We start from the raw sequence: 13650 nt of genomic DNA, 5'->3' as shown, positions 1-13650 counted from the left end.
CACATCTAACTGGTCCCTGCAGCCCTGAGGATCAGGGCCATTGTATTTCTAAATCATTCTTTTAAATGTTCACTTGGCATCTATCAGTTTGGGGTGTCAAGTCATTCATCTAGTGAAGTATTGTAATACCCATCTCTTTGTAAGTAAAACCATATCTACGTACAACAAGCCCGACAAGTTTCTCTGAGGAAATTTAGGGCATTACCTGCCCATTAACTTGTTTTGGTTTATTTCCCTATTTATACTGCCTAAAGGCGAAGTGTCCCCGTGAACTGGCTCCTGATTTCATATCTGGATTGCACCTTGGCTGCTAGTCTCAGGCCAATAGGTATTGCAGGTTGGTTTGTATTGCCCTCCCACACAATTGGCATGATTGCTCAGAGGATCATGAAACTGGAATAGAAAAGCATGAGAGGTCAGGGACTGGCTAATGCTGTGAGGAAACTTCCCTTGCTTTTGTGTGTCCTGTGTCTAGCTCTAGTCAAGTGCTATACAGCTCTTCTCTTCATCATAGGCAGTAAAAAAGTCACTGAATTCACATGCACATTTTAGATTAGATACTTGGTTAGCTGATGCCCTGTATACTAGTAGCATGGACGGTTAAATGGTCTATAACAGCTGAAGGCTATTCTAGCTCAGAGTTTGCATGTCTGGTATTGAAAGCTGAAATGCTTGGCAAGCTGTGAGGCACTGGGTCTGAACGAACATTACTTCAGACAACAAAGGCAGCACTGTTGGGCTGAGTATCCAAGATATTATAAATCTATATTAAAATCTGTCTTTGCAAGCTGAGTGGAAGGAGTTGAGGGACTTGGGAGCTCAGTACTCTCTACACAGTTGCCATGTTAATGAACTGCAGGCTGCAAGTAGGTTAACGGCACCGCAGAGTCATCTGCTAAAGTAGGTTAACAGACTAGAGAAAACAAAATCTTCTCTCTGGCCTGGATTGTCCTCTCCGCTTGTGTGGGGGACGGGGACCCAGATGCACAGAAGTGCCCATTACGTGGTGCCATCACCCCCTTTCTTTGGGTATGCAGTACAGGGTGGTGGACATGTGCCACAGCTCCTGGGAGTACCAGTGTTCAAGGCCATAGGGAGGATCCCTCTCCATAATATTGCCCACTCTAACCCTGTCAGTATTATCTCATGCGGTGTTCCCCTCAGGACAGTGATGCCAGGAGGCCTTTAGTGCATAGATCCAAACAATGGAAGGAAACAGCGGAACACCCCCCAATGCTTCACCGTGCCGTTCATGTCCCTCTCAATACAGCTGCATGTCTACTGCTTTTGCTTTCTTGGGTCCTCACAGTAACTGTGTGTGCTTGGCACCTCTGCTTCCAGGAGTGATGGCATTTAATATTGCTGCACTTGTGGGAGGATGGGTTGGGAGGTGTGAGGTTTCCACCTTTAGATGTGGTGAGATTAGACAGTGTCACTAAACCCAGAGTGAGTTTAGTGCTGATAAAACAAGCAGCCCCTTGATTTTACGGGAGAGAGCATGACATATTTGCTGTTGGCTCCAAGCTGCAAATACTTCTCATAAGAATTTACCCTCCTCCTGTAGCTCCTTTCATCCAAGAATCTCAACTAGGGAGGTGACAAGGCCAGCTTTTTGGGTGTGCACTGAATATCTTACTGCAGTACTTGACAAACACTGAGTCGGAACATAAAGATGAGTGATGGGGATTGGGAGAACTTTAGCGTGGGGAAGGAGTAGTGGAAGGAAGCTGGGAGCCAATGGGTGGGGTGTTTTGCGCCAGGGAGGGATGGCAAGAAGAAGCAGAGGATGTGGGCGGAGTTGTCTTGCACTGAGGAGGAGTAGCATGGAGTGGGACTGTGGGAAAGGAGGTCTGGAACCAGGAAGACATTTCTGCCACCCATGGAGATTGTGCTGTGTCCTTGTGCACATTGGAGAGTAATGACCTGTGATAAGTCTGCAGGTTCAGTAGAATGCCAGTGTAGCTACGATTTTACAGCCGCATGCGGGGTGAGCCAATTCAGTGTCTGTATTCAGCCTTCGGCTCAGTTTCATAAGTGTGCATTTGCTCAAATAGAGCTGCCTGCAAATGGTCAGTATTTGTGTAAGAAATGAACATGAATCAGAAGGTGGGCACATCTATAACAAAGAGTCAGTATGGTCTTATGTTTCGAACAAAGAACTCAGCGTCGAGAGACCAGAATTCTAGGCCAGCTCTGACACTGACTAGTAATGATCTCGGGCAAGTCACTTGTCTTCACTGTGCCTCAGTTTCCAAATGGGGATAATAATGTTTATGTAAGTTGCGGGGATGTTAGAGACATAATCAGTTGTTTGTAATGAAGGGTTTTGAAAGCCTCAGATGGAAGGTGCACAATATTATTATTATTTATGTATTATTAAGTACTTTGCAAGCCTTACCTAATTCAGCCTCTCCAATGCCTAACAGCGTTTCTCTACTGTAACCACGAGCCCATGCTCTCTGCTGATATAGCCATTACATGGAATTTGAAGTGACTGATCAGCTGAATGTCATTTTACACTTCTCTTTTAAAAGCACAGGCACTTCCTGTAGTCATATTACAGCTGTGCTTTGTTGAAATAAATGGTTTGTTTATGGACCTGTGCCCACAAAATCAAAAGCCCCGTGCCTCTTTTTTCAGGATATTAATCATGATAACACCATGGTCTTGGGTGTTCCTTTTGCTTAATTATATGTGATCTAAATAGGGCTAGTGAAGGAGAGAGGAGAAACTCAGAAATATGTCTGTGCATTTAAAGCACAAGACCAAAGCAATCCACTTCTTTTCATTTTTTAAATGAGCGTGTGAGGATTATCACAGGGATTCTTGCTATATCTAGGAAAGCCTCAGTTTTACAAACATAGGCTCTCATCCTACAAATTCTTGCACACACGTTTGATTTTACGTCCTCAAGTAAAATGACGTACTTGTATAAGTAGTTGCACGATTGTGCCCAGAGGAACTATAATGAAGGCACTAGTCTCTTCAAAACACAGCATCTAGCTAAGGATTCCAAATCTCTTAGAAGTCCGATTAGTTCTCAGGCTGAAAACCAGTTCTTCACTGACGTCACAGTGTGAAATTTCTGAGATCCATTCAAATAGCATAGGGATCTTGCTGGATACAGAAAAGTACACAAGACAAAAATTTATGCAGAAATGTTTGCGAAAGTAGAGTTGTCTTCAGGAGGGTTACCCAAGAAAACAGTCCTTGGATGCAGGGAGAATTTTCATCCAGTTCCAATAGTTCATCCTTTGTCTATTTTCCCCATATTTTTGAAGTTTGACACAATTCCATGGCTTTCGTGGTAAGTCGTCATTGTCTGTAATGAGTCTCAGTATTGCATTTGTTTCTTTAGATGGCAACCTCCCATCTGGCATCTAAGCAGCACTAAGGTGCCATTGCAAGAAACTCTTGCTACCTCAATCCTACAATGTGCTAGTTGTCTCTAGGGAAGTGCTGGGCACACAAAGTGCTGGGCACCCGGCAGGAATCGAGAGTGCTTTGCACCTCTCAAGAGCAGGCCTTAAATCAGCAAAACATTCAGGACACTTTACATTCAGAGCATTATCAATAATGACAGCCAGTCTTCCAGCGGTTCCATTAGGAGGGTTGAGTCAAATAACATGTACCCCTGGAATTCTGATTAATGTTAATAGGAGCTATACTCATGCATGGCATGAAAGATTTAGACAGCTTAGTTCTCTTCTCTCTTACATCAGTTTTACATTGCTGTAGCTCCATTGACTTCAGTGAATTTGGAATCAGGCCCTTGTCTTTGCACAATAATGTTAAAGATGTGTCAGAAGGGAGTAATGGCAGAGTTCAGGCTATCTTTGGGTGATTAGGTTAAACATACACATTACTTCCTTCCAGGTGGTGACCAGGCACTACTGATGAATCACACATACAGTATTGATTCCTGTCCGATCACATCCCATCCCATGATACAAATTACACGGCACCATTGGCAATTATAGATACTGCTGAGACAAATTTAACACGGGAAGCTGTCACAGTTCTCCAAGTTCTTAGTGATCGGCAGTGCTACTTGTCACAGCGGTTTACTGCCGTACCTCTTAGAACATTCTGTGCTCCATTCATTTTAAATGTGGAAAACCAAAATTTTCAAATATCTCTTTCCCTTTCAGATCTCTCTCTCTTCCTTTCTCTCAAGGGTGTTGTGCAATCTGATCATCACAAATAAATAACCCTGTATGTTACCAAGAACTTTTCCCAACATTTTTGTTGTTTCCTACTAGGGCAGAATTTCCTGTTGTGGACTTCAATTTTGTGTCAGCCACATTGCACATACGTGTGTTTGCATTTGCAAAATGGCACCTGAACCTATGTAGCGTCCACAAACAGGGATCTGCAAGCACAAAAGAGGTAAGTGGACTCCCACTTTTGTGTGTGCAAATGTAGATACAAATGTAGTTTGCATGCACAAAATGAAAGGGTGCTTTGAGATCTTTAATGTATGGTTTGGAATACACAGCACCTTGTAACAGTGTGTTCTGACTGTACTATGCAATCCAAATTTAGTGCCTGGGAAGGACTGACAGCAAGGGTCCAGAGATGCACATCTCTGCTGAAAACAAGAGAGCTGCAGAGGGAGGTGACCCCTGCTTAGGGATAAACTCTCTTTGCAAGAGTATTGAATTGCATGTTTTTCTTGCAGCAAGAATCAACAATAATTACCTCTGGAAATGTGGCAACATGTGGTCTGCAGTCCTGGAGACATGTCAGTGCTTGGTAAGGCAAAGTTGAATAATTTTAGGAGAAGAAAATTTCTCAGAGCCCTGCCTGTGTCTGTTTCAATAGGGTTTGAGCTCATTAAGTAATGAAATGCACTTTATGTCTATATTGCCCCTCATACAATGTACGCCAAACATTTCATGTGATGTGCTATAGGTGAAATAGCAAATCTGCTGTACAGAGCTGAGTGAATGGTGTGGGAAAATATTCTGCAAATATTAATTTGAATTACAAAGTGAATTTCTGTTCAGCTGAGCTTCCAGCAGCGCCCTTTGGTGTTCACTTTCCGCAGCTATTCAAGGGCGTGGTGGAGCTTAGCTAGCACGGACAGCTTGGAAAAGCAAATGTTCAGCTTAAATGCATGACTATTCACCCACAGTGAATTTAGAATTGTAAAAGTCTCAGTTTGTGCTGTGTTAGCTAATGCATAAGTCACGCGATCATTTTTCTGTTTCCTGCATGGCTTATTTTTGTAACTAACCAGCCTCCCCCTCTCTCACCGAATAGAATGGCAGCTGGGTTGCATTCAGAGAGAAGTTGATGACCCGTAAGGGGCATCTGCCAGCGTGCATCATGCAGGTAAACTCGGACGTTTGAATCTCCCAGGGAGGTTGTTCCTCAAGCTGTAAAGCCAACATGATATTCACATGGAATAATGGGGTATTACAACAGTGAGTGCTTCCTGGGGCTCCTGCACGCGTTTGTGTCGGAGAGCACCCGGTGGCTACGCCTGAGCAGCGGCCGATCCCCATACAGGTCTGGAAGGCACAGGCGGCTGCGGCGTGCTCGGTGAACACAGTGACGCGTGCACGTTGGTCGGGGCTCGGGTCTGAACTCTGCCGAGCGCACAGGACAAAGAACGCTCCGTTCAGCTGTAAACGTATTAGATGGCGCTGCACCAAGTTGATCTCGGCATAAAGACGAGGCTCTCACTACACTCCAGGCTGGGTTGGCGCAACTTATGTCGCTCGGGGGTGGGAGTAAGCTACCCCACAGTGACACAAGTTTCCCTGACATAAGCGCTCTGTTGGCAGGAGAGCTTCTCCCAGAGACGTAGCTTCGGCCCCTCGCTGCGGCGGTGTTGTTTTGCCAAGGGGAGAGCTCTCGCTCGTCAGCACAGAGCGTCTTCACCACCTGCGCCGCAGCGGCGGGGCTGCATCGACACAGCTGCAACGCCGCAGCTCTGTACGTACGCGCGGGCCCCGCTGCGTTCCCAGGCCATTCTACCCGATCGCTCTTGAGCTGGAACGGCTCAGGACTGAAACAGCAAACAGGCTGACTTACCTTTTGCAGTGTCCAGGAGAGCAGGCTGGCAAAATGGAGATAGCTGGAAATGAACTAACCCTCCTTCTTACCTTCCTTCACCGCAATACAGTCACTACATATCCGATGCCTAATACTCACCCTGACCAGAGCCCCCCCTCCCATCTTAAAGGAGAATTTACGCTCCTCCCCCGCAGAATGCTGAATGTTCAGCATTTAAGAAACATTTATCAGCAGGAATAAAACTGTGAAATTTTGCTGAAAATAGTGTTTGATTCCAATCAACATTTTTGCACCTATTACAGGTGCTGGCCAGTAAATGTCCACATGTAGGATAATTAATTAATGATTCATGTTTCTTATGGTAGTGCCTGAGGCCAGCCAAGATCACGGCCCCATTGTGCTCAGCACTGTACAAACACAGAGTAGTAGACAGGCAAGCTGGCCCTGGTTTGGAATTCACATCCCTGTATGAGAGGAAAACAAAGGGGGGTGTGGCTGATTTGCAGGTGCAATTAGCTGCATACAGAAAACAGGACAGAAATATTCATCCACATGTGCTGAAGGGTGGTCTCCCTGGGGCAGACACAGGTTGTGCCCACAGAATTTATCCCCACAATGAAACCACGGGAGCAAATCTGCCTGTGACTAGCCAGTCGCAGGCACCAATCAGATAATTAGAAGTATTACTACTCAGACTTGTGCCCACAGACAGGGAGACTGGGAGCCAGCTCAGCTGCAAATCCCCCTTAATATTTGTAACTAAAATGTTTGACAGTTCACAAGGGCTGAAGCATTAGTCACCACGACCATGAAATAAACCATGAAATGATCTATGGGTGCAGGATCAAGCTCAAACAGCTGGGTTGAGCAAAAGGCCTATAGCTTTGTTGGAATTTCCCTTATAACTCCATCATACCACCTAGTGACCGAACAAGGAATCACAATTTATCATTGATTTAAAAGACACAGTAGCCAAAAACATTGCACCCCAGTGCATCTACCCCTGTTTTTCCCATTAGCATGATATCCGGGTAAGTGAGGGATAGAGCACTAAAGCGGAATACTGTACACATAGCCAGTTTATTGTCTTGCCCTTTATGTACATAAAACCAGAAGGACCATAACAAATGTACAATAGATTCTGTAAATACTAATTGGCCAGATTGTGATCTTAGCCACACCAGTGCAAATCTGGAGTAACACCACTGATGTCAATGAGCCTGACTCTCAGTTGCTCTACACCTTGTGTAATTGTTTACACCAGTGCAAAGTGGGTGTAAATTACTACCAAGTGGGAATGGTAGCATTTACACCCACTTTGCACTGGTGTTATTGACCATGAAAGGCAGAGGGCAATCATACCCAATGAGCTTTGGATTTACACTAGTGTAAAGGAGCTCAGAACCTGGCTGACTTTGCACTCCGACCATGAGATACTCCAGTCAATTAACCTTTCAGTACCGTTGGATATTCCCAGGAGTTAATTTCCTGTTCAAATTATTCCCTGCTTTGTGTTTTATATTATTTATTCAGACCTAAAACACAAGAGGAGAGTAGGCATAATTAACAAAGAATTGTATCGCACGTACCTGTAGGCCTTTATGTTACCATGGGGCACGGTAAACCAGAAGCAAGCATACAATTATCCTGTTCTGCCCTTGTCCCTCACCCCCTGGAAGGGAAAAATACAGACTTTGCCTTCAGAGGTCTTAGATGTGGCCAGGTGCCCCAAGGACTTTGGTCTAGGATGGCTGTGTCCAGGATGCCCGTTAAGGATGGTCGCATTCAGGCAGTGTCAAGCCAGAAGGCTCTTCATTGTGAAATTTAGGAGCTGCATTGTATCTTGTTTTCCACATTGCACACCTTGATGCAGACCCGTTGAAGTTATGCTTCTGTAAATGGGTGGCATTCCCAACCTCTTCCTAACAAAGCACACACATACAGACACTGGATTTGTCCAAACTTACTCTCTTCATGGAGTTTGCCTTTATTGTTAATTTAAATAACAGCAAAAACAAGCAAGTCAAAAACCCTTAGCCTGAACTTTCTCCTGAATTTGCCCGTTCCTAGGATTTTCCCTGCAGGACATTCTCACTCTCAAGTTCTCCTGGCATAGAGCTTTCATTGATTTCCATGAGAGGTCTCCATGTAAACAGCAGGATTAGGCTCCAGGAGTGAAATCATGGCCGCACTGAAAACAACACACATTTGGCCATCAGCTTAAGTGGGGCTTGGATTTTACCCTGTGTGTTGGCCAGTAAGGCCTAAACTGAGACTATTAGTCTGGATTCCCAGCAGGAGAGTAAAATGGCATTTCAGGTGAGACGGAGTGAATGTGCATACTTCACTAAGCCACCTCCAGCTCTTGTTCCATGATTCTATACCTGAGGGAATTTTGATTTAAATTAATCCTTTGGCACCAGCTGGTTCAGGACTTCCACCATTAGGGCTAATGAGTTGCATTAAGATTAAATCCCATCAAAGGAGAAGCAATGTATTCACTATTCAGCACAATTTAAGAGCTTTCTGAAACCTTTAATTCAGTCCAGTGAGTCACACTCCTTAGGCTTGAGGGATTTGTCTCAGAATTCTGTCACTGGGAGAAACAGTGCATTAATTGTATCCTTCACATTATTCCTTCTAGCATGTGAAAATTGTTTGCAGACTTGCTTTGCACAAGGTCATGTCTCATAAAATGTTCACATGGAATTTTCAATACTGCCTTTCATGGGGTGACATGCCCCAGCTTTCAAATGCTTAGAAAAATCTGAAACTTCAGTTGACCCTTTAGAAGGGAACTCTGCAGAAACATTGTTACCTAGAAACTGAAATAAACTTTTAGAACCAGATTCTCGTTGACTTAGTAGTCATTTCCACTGACTTAGTAAGCCATGCTGATGTACACTACCTGAGGATCTGGCCTAATCTTGATTGCTGAATCAGGTTGTTTTAATGAATTCCTGGGGAAAGGAATTTTGATGCAGACCTCCTGCCTATAAGAGAGCAAACTCCTTGTCCAGGAGTTATGTTCAGTGATTAGTATCATTTCCTGGGGATCATATGAATCAGAAATGAAAAAGCACTCTTGGGTCACTTTGTCCATTCACCTGACAGTACGGATGTGTTCTCTCTAGTATTGCTACCCCTTTTAACTCAAGCAGTTAGCCAAAAATTCATGTCATGTGGTTTGTTCCAGTCAGGAGCACAAACTGGTGACTGAGTCAAGAACATTTAATGCAACCCTATCTATTTACAAAAAATATACATGGTCCCATTTCCCTGAATGCAGCAGGAATCAAACAAGAGACAGTGTCTTTGCTCAGAGGTCCAAGTTCTGTTTCTAGTCAGCATGCAGTCCAAAAACTCACTCTCCCTTAGTTCATTGTCAGAGCCATACTACCACTGCTGTAGGTGTGTCCTTGAATTTCTGCTCCCTCTCTCGCTGTCTCTGTGGTGTTTCCCTCTGCTTCAATCTCTCTCTCCCCCATTGCCCCCGCCTACTAAAACTATCCCCAGCAAAACCCCACTGTGCACACATGCCTCGTTTTTGGTCATGACATATGCCTGTGTTTTGGGTGCAAGCTCTTATTATTTCAGCTACCTGGTTCCATAAAGGAACTTAATGGCTTCTTACAACTATCTTACATCAAGGGCACTGGTTATGCCCATTCCATAAAGAAGAAATGGGTTTGTTAGTCTGGAGATGAGATGACTGAGCGGGGACAAGATAACAGTTTCAAAGCACATAAAAGGTTACTATAAGGAGGAGGGAGAAAATTTGTTCTTCTTAACCACTGAGGATAGGACAAGAAGCAATGGGCCTAAATTGCAGCAAGGGCGGTTTAGGTTGGACATTAGGAAAAACTTCCTAACTGCCAGGGTGGTTAGGCACTGGAATAACTTGCTTAGGGAGGTTGTGGAATCTCCGTCATTGGAGATTTTAATAGCAGGTTAGACAAACACCTGTCAGGGATAGTCTAGATAATACTTAGTCCTGCCTTGAGTGTAGTGGATTGGACTAGAAGCCCTCTCAAGGTCCCTTCCAGTTCTATGATTCTATACCAATTGAGTTGATTGTATATTTAGGAGGTGCCTGTGTAGTTCATCTATTTCAGTGCCTGTCAAAGTCTTATTTAAATGCTGCAAGCTATCTAATAATAATTATAAATATCTCGCTCATATAGTGTGTTTTATCATTTAGAGCTCAAAGAGCTTACTGAGAAAGTCAGTAGTTTTAGTCCCATTTTACAGATGGGGAAACAGGCACAGGGATGGAAGATCACCTAGTAGGCCAGTGACTTGAACTATATGAAAAAGGAGTTTTTGCCTTTTACTGTTACTTACGTACTTATAAAATAGTCTCAATGTTTAAAAAAGAGTTGTCTTGGTTTTGTACATTTACTATATCAGGCCTAACTGTGAGAACTTGATATGGCCAATATAGTGAATGTAGGAAACCAAGAGGAATAGTAGCCCCTCTTTTTTCAGGAAGACCATGCTGAGGTCTTTCATGGAGAGGAAGAGTGATGCCTCATGAGGCCAATAGCTGAACCCAACCAAAGTCACTGGGAGCTTGGTTCAGCTTCAGCCCTGCAAACCAGGCTTTCAGCAGCTCAGGTTGCGTACCCAAAGGCTGAGGTACCCACAGCTGGTGGCCACTTCTGACAATGTGGCTGAGTGGGAACATGTTAAAGAAAAAAACAATTTCAAACTGAGCTGTGCTGCATCAATGCTCTGACTTCCAAGCTCGTTTAATTTCTGCCTATAAGCTAGAACAAAAGCTTGTAGTGACTACACGCAGAAAGGGACCTCCATGCCACGTGTACAGCTGGGGTGTAAGCCAAAGCTCACTGAGGTCAGCAGTGGTCTCTCCAGTGAATTCCACATACATTAGATCAGACCTGTAGTCATGGTTGGAAGGCAAGGCCTTCTATCCGAGGTGCTCACAGGGATATAGATACCACATAAACATGGCTGCCAAGGAAGCTGGTTTTTAGCTGAAGAGCAACTAGAGCTGGAAGCAGAGGTGAAAGTCAGCCAGTACTGTCTGGTACGGCGTACAGGCAAGAGCCATACACAGCCAACCGTACCGGCAGGGGGCAGCTTCCCCAGGCCAGCAATTTAAAAGGGCCCTGGGGGTCCCAGCAGCAGCCTGAGCCCCTGTCCTTTTAAATTGCCATCAGAGCCCTGCTGCTGGAGCCCTGGGGTAGCGGCAGCAGGGCTCCGGTGGCAATTTAAAGGGCCCAGGGCTCCAGCTGCAGTTGCAGTGGCCGGGAGTCCCGGGCCCTTTAAATCCCTGCCAGAGCCCCGGGGCTCCCAGCCGCCGCTGCAGCTACTGCTTCATGGGGCTCTGCCCTGGTGATTTAAAGGGCCCTGGGCTCCCAGCCACCGCTACCGCAGCCAGAGCCACAGGCCCTTTAAATCATGATTCAAAGGGCCTGGGGATTTAAAGGCCCCGCCCCTTCTGGAAGAAGCACTGCCCCTTCTGGTTGAGGGCCGCAGGTACGTCCCTTAAGTACTTTCACCCCTGGCTGGAAGAGTGAGACAGTTTAATCACCAGCGGAAACTTTTTCATTTTTGTATAGAGATGGCTGGATTTGGGACGGGGAAGGGGCACAGTAGTAACAGAGACAGGCTGCACCAAAATCCTGGACCTTTGGGAAAGTTTGTGTCAGCATCTGAACTTTGTGTGTCATGCTCAGCTTGAATTTGCACTGTACACTCTGAGTAACTCTGGTCTTTCAGGGTTAGTAGTTAGAGAGGAGCTTTGTAATTTGCTGAACTTCTGTATTGAGAAAGGTCAAGCTACATAAAGATTAGTAATTTCTCAGGAGAGGCATATTAGCCAGAGTGACTGGAAGGTTTTGGGCTTGACCTTTCTTTCATTAACAGGAAGAAGATATGTTACAGCAGTACTTTCTTGCAGTGATTCTTTGCATCACACTCCAGCACAGTGTTACAGACAGTTGCCTTTGGTCCAGTTATATTTTGTCCATCTGGTTTACCAGTGGATGCCCCAATTTAGATGTTGTAATGTTAAGAAGCATTGCCTTTGAAAATGCTGGGTTAAACACTGATACCCAGCAGGGAAAGAAAAGATGGAAAGTATCTTTATATGACAGCTGAAAACAGTGTTGTTTGTTCGTTAGGGCTTGGGCTTTTTCCTCCTCATGCTGTACTTATGTCAGTGCCTTGTCCTAGCCTCTAACGTCCTGATGCAACCAGACTGTTCTCCTTTCTCTTAATGTTATCTTTCTTTCTGTCCTCACCTGCTCTGAACTGATTCCCTCTTGGTTTCTTTCTCCTCTGAGCACATCCACCTCTCTGGAAGATCCCATTGGCCAAACATAGACACTACTCTTCTCCATGCTCCACCCTCTTTGCATCACTTTTATTTACCTCTAACTTATGTCTTCTCCAATTCCTGCCTGACCTCTGCTCTGCCCCAGCAGGTTCTTACCACATTTACTAAAGGACCAGACCCTCGCAATTTGACCCAAATACACAAATAGTTTCAGTGCCCCCCAAAATGCATTCGTAGCAAATTCACTATTCACCGAAAAAATATTGCCCAGCTCTATTCATAACGTGAAGGATGTGGGTGTCATGAGGGTATTCCAGTTTAAAACTGTCCATTGAAGACGGACAATCATTTGTTTTCCACCTTGGTTAATAAGACTGTGGGCAAAGGAGATGCAGTACTACCAGATTATGTACTATAGGTACCTTATGAGTTTTTAAACTAACTTTATATTTGTGGATAATCTAAGCACTATACCCAGATGTACAGACACTCTTTTCTCAACCTGTGTATTATATAATTTTAACATTAGCTCCTGGCTAGATTGTGCGGCCCTTCCCCCTGCTGAATATCACCTGGCTCCTCAGCAATCCCATTGATGTCTATGCGGAATGAAGAGCTATGCAGTGTAAGTAAGGGGATCACGGTCTGGCCCATGGTGATTGTCATTGCCCCGAAAGGCTGATTACAGTTTTGAATTTTGAAATAACTGAGTGGCATTAGACTGCATTATTTACTCAAGAGACTGGAATGATGGCTGCAGCCCTCTTTAATGATGCACAAGAAATGTAGGATTGCACCCCAACTCTGCTGCAACTCTCCAACAAATAACATCTGTAGAGCTACTCCTGAAAACCTGAGTCCTTATTCAAGCAAAAGCCACAATGACTGCTGGCTGAATGGGCCCACATACTGAGCGCCTGCTCCTGAGCAGGACCCATCACCCATGGGTTACTGAGCACCTTCAATGGGAGGTGACAGCACTCTGCACCTGTCAAGATCGAGCCTTCCCTTCTCTGCATGTTTTCCCCCATTCTTTTTAAATCTCCTCTTAATATCCCCCCCTACTTTTCTTTAGTGCTACAAGCCAACATAGTCTGTAACCTTAAAAGTGAAACTGATATGTCAGGTTCCGACAGGAAACAGTTCACTCCTAGGCAGGGAATGGTATTAGAAATCTCTTATGCTGGATTTACCTGAGGTTATTAGGCCCTTTTCCCATGATAACCTGAGTGAAAGGCACAGTGTCAGCCTCAGTTTGAAGTTCCTGGCTTTGTATGTTTGTGTCACACCATTCACATTGTTCAAACATAGGGGCCAAATCT

This window comes from Lepidochelys kempii, chromosome 10, assembly GCF_965140285.1.
Source record: "Lepidochelys kempii isolate rLepKem1 chromosome 10, rLepKem1.hap1, whole genome shotgun sequence".
Lineage (NCBI taxonomy): Eukaryota > Metazoa > Chordata > Testudines > Cheloniidae > Lepidochelys > Lepidochelys kempii.
This window is presented reverse-complemented; position numbering follows the sequence as displayed.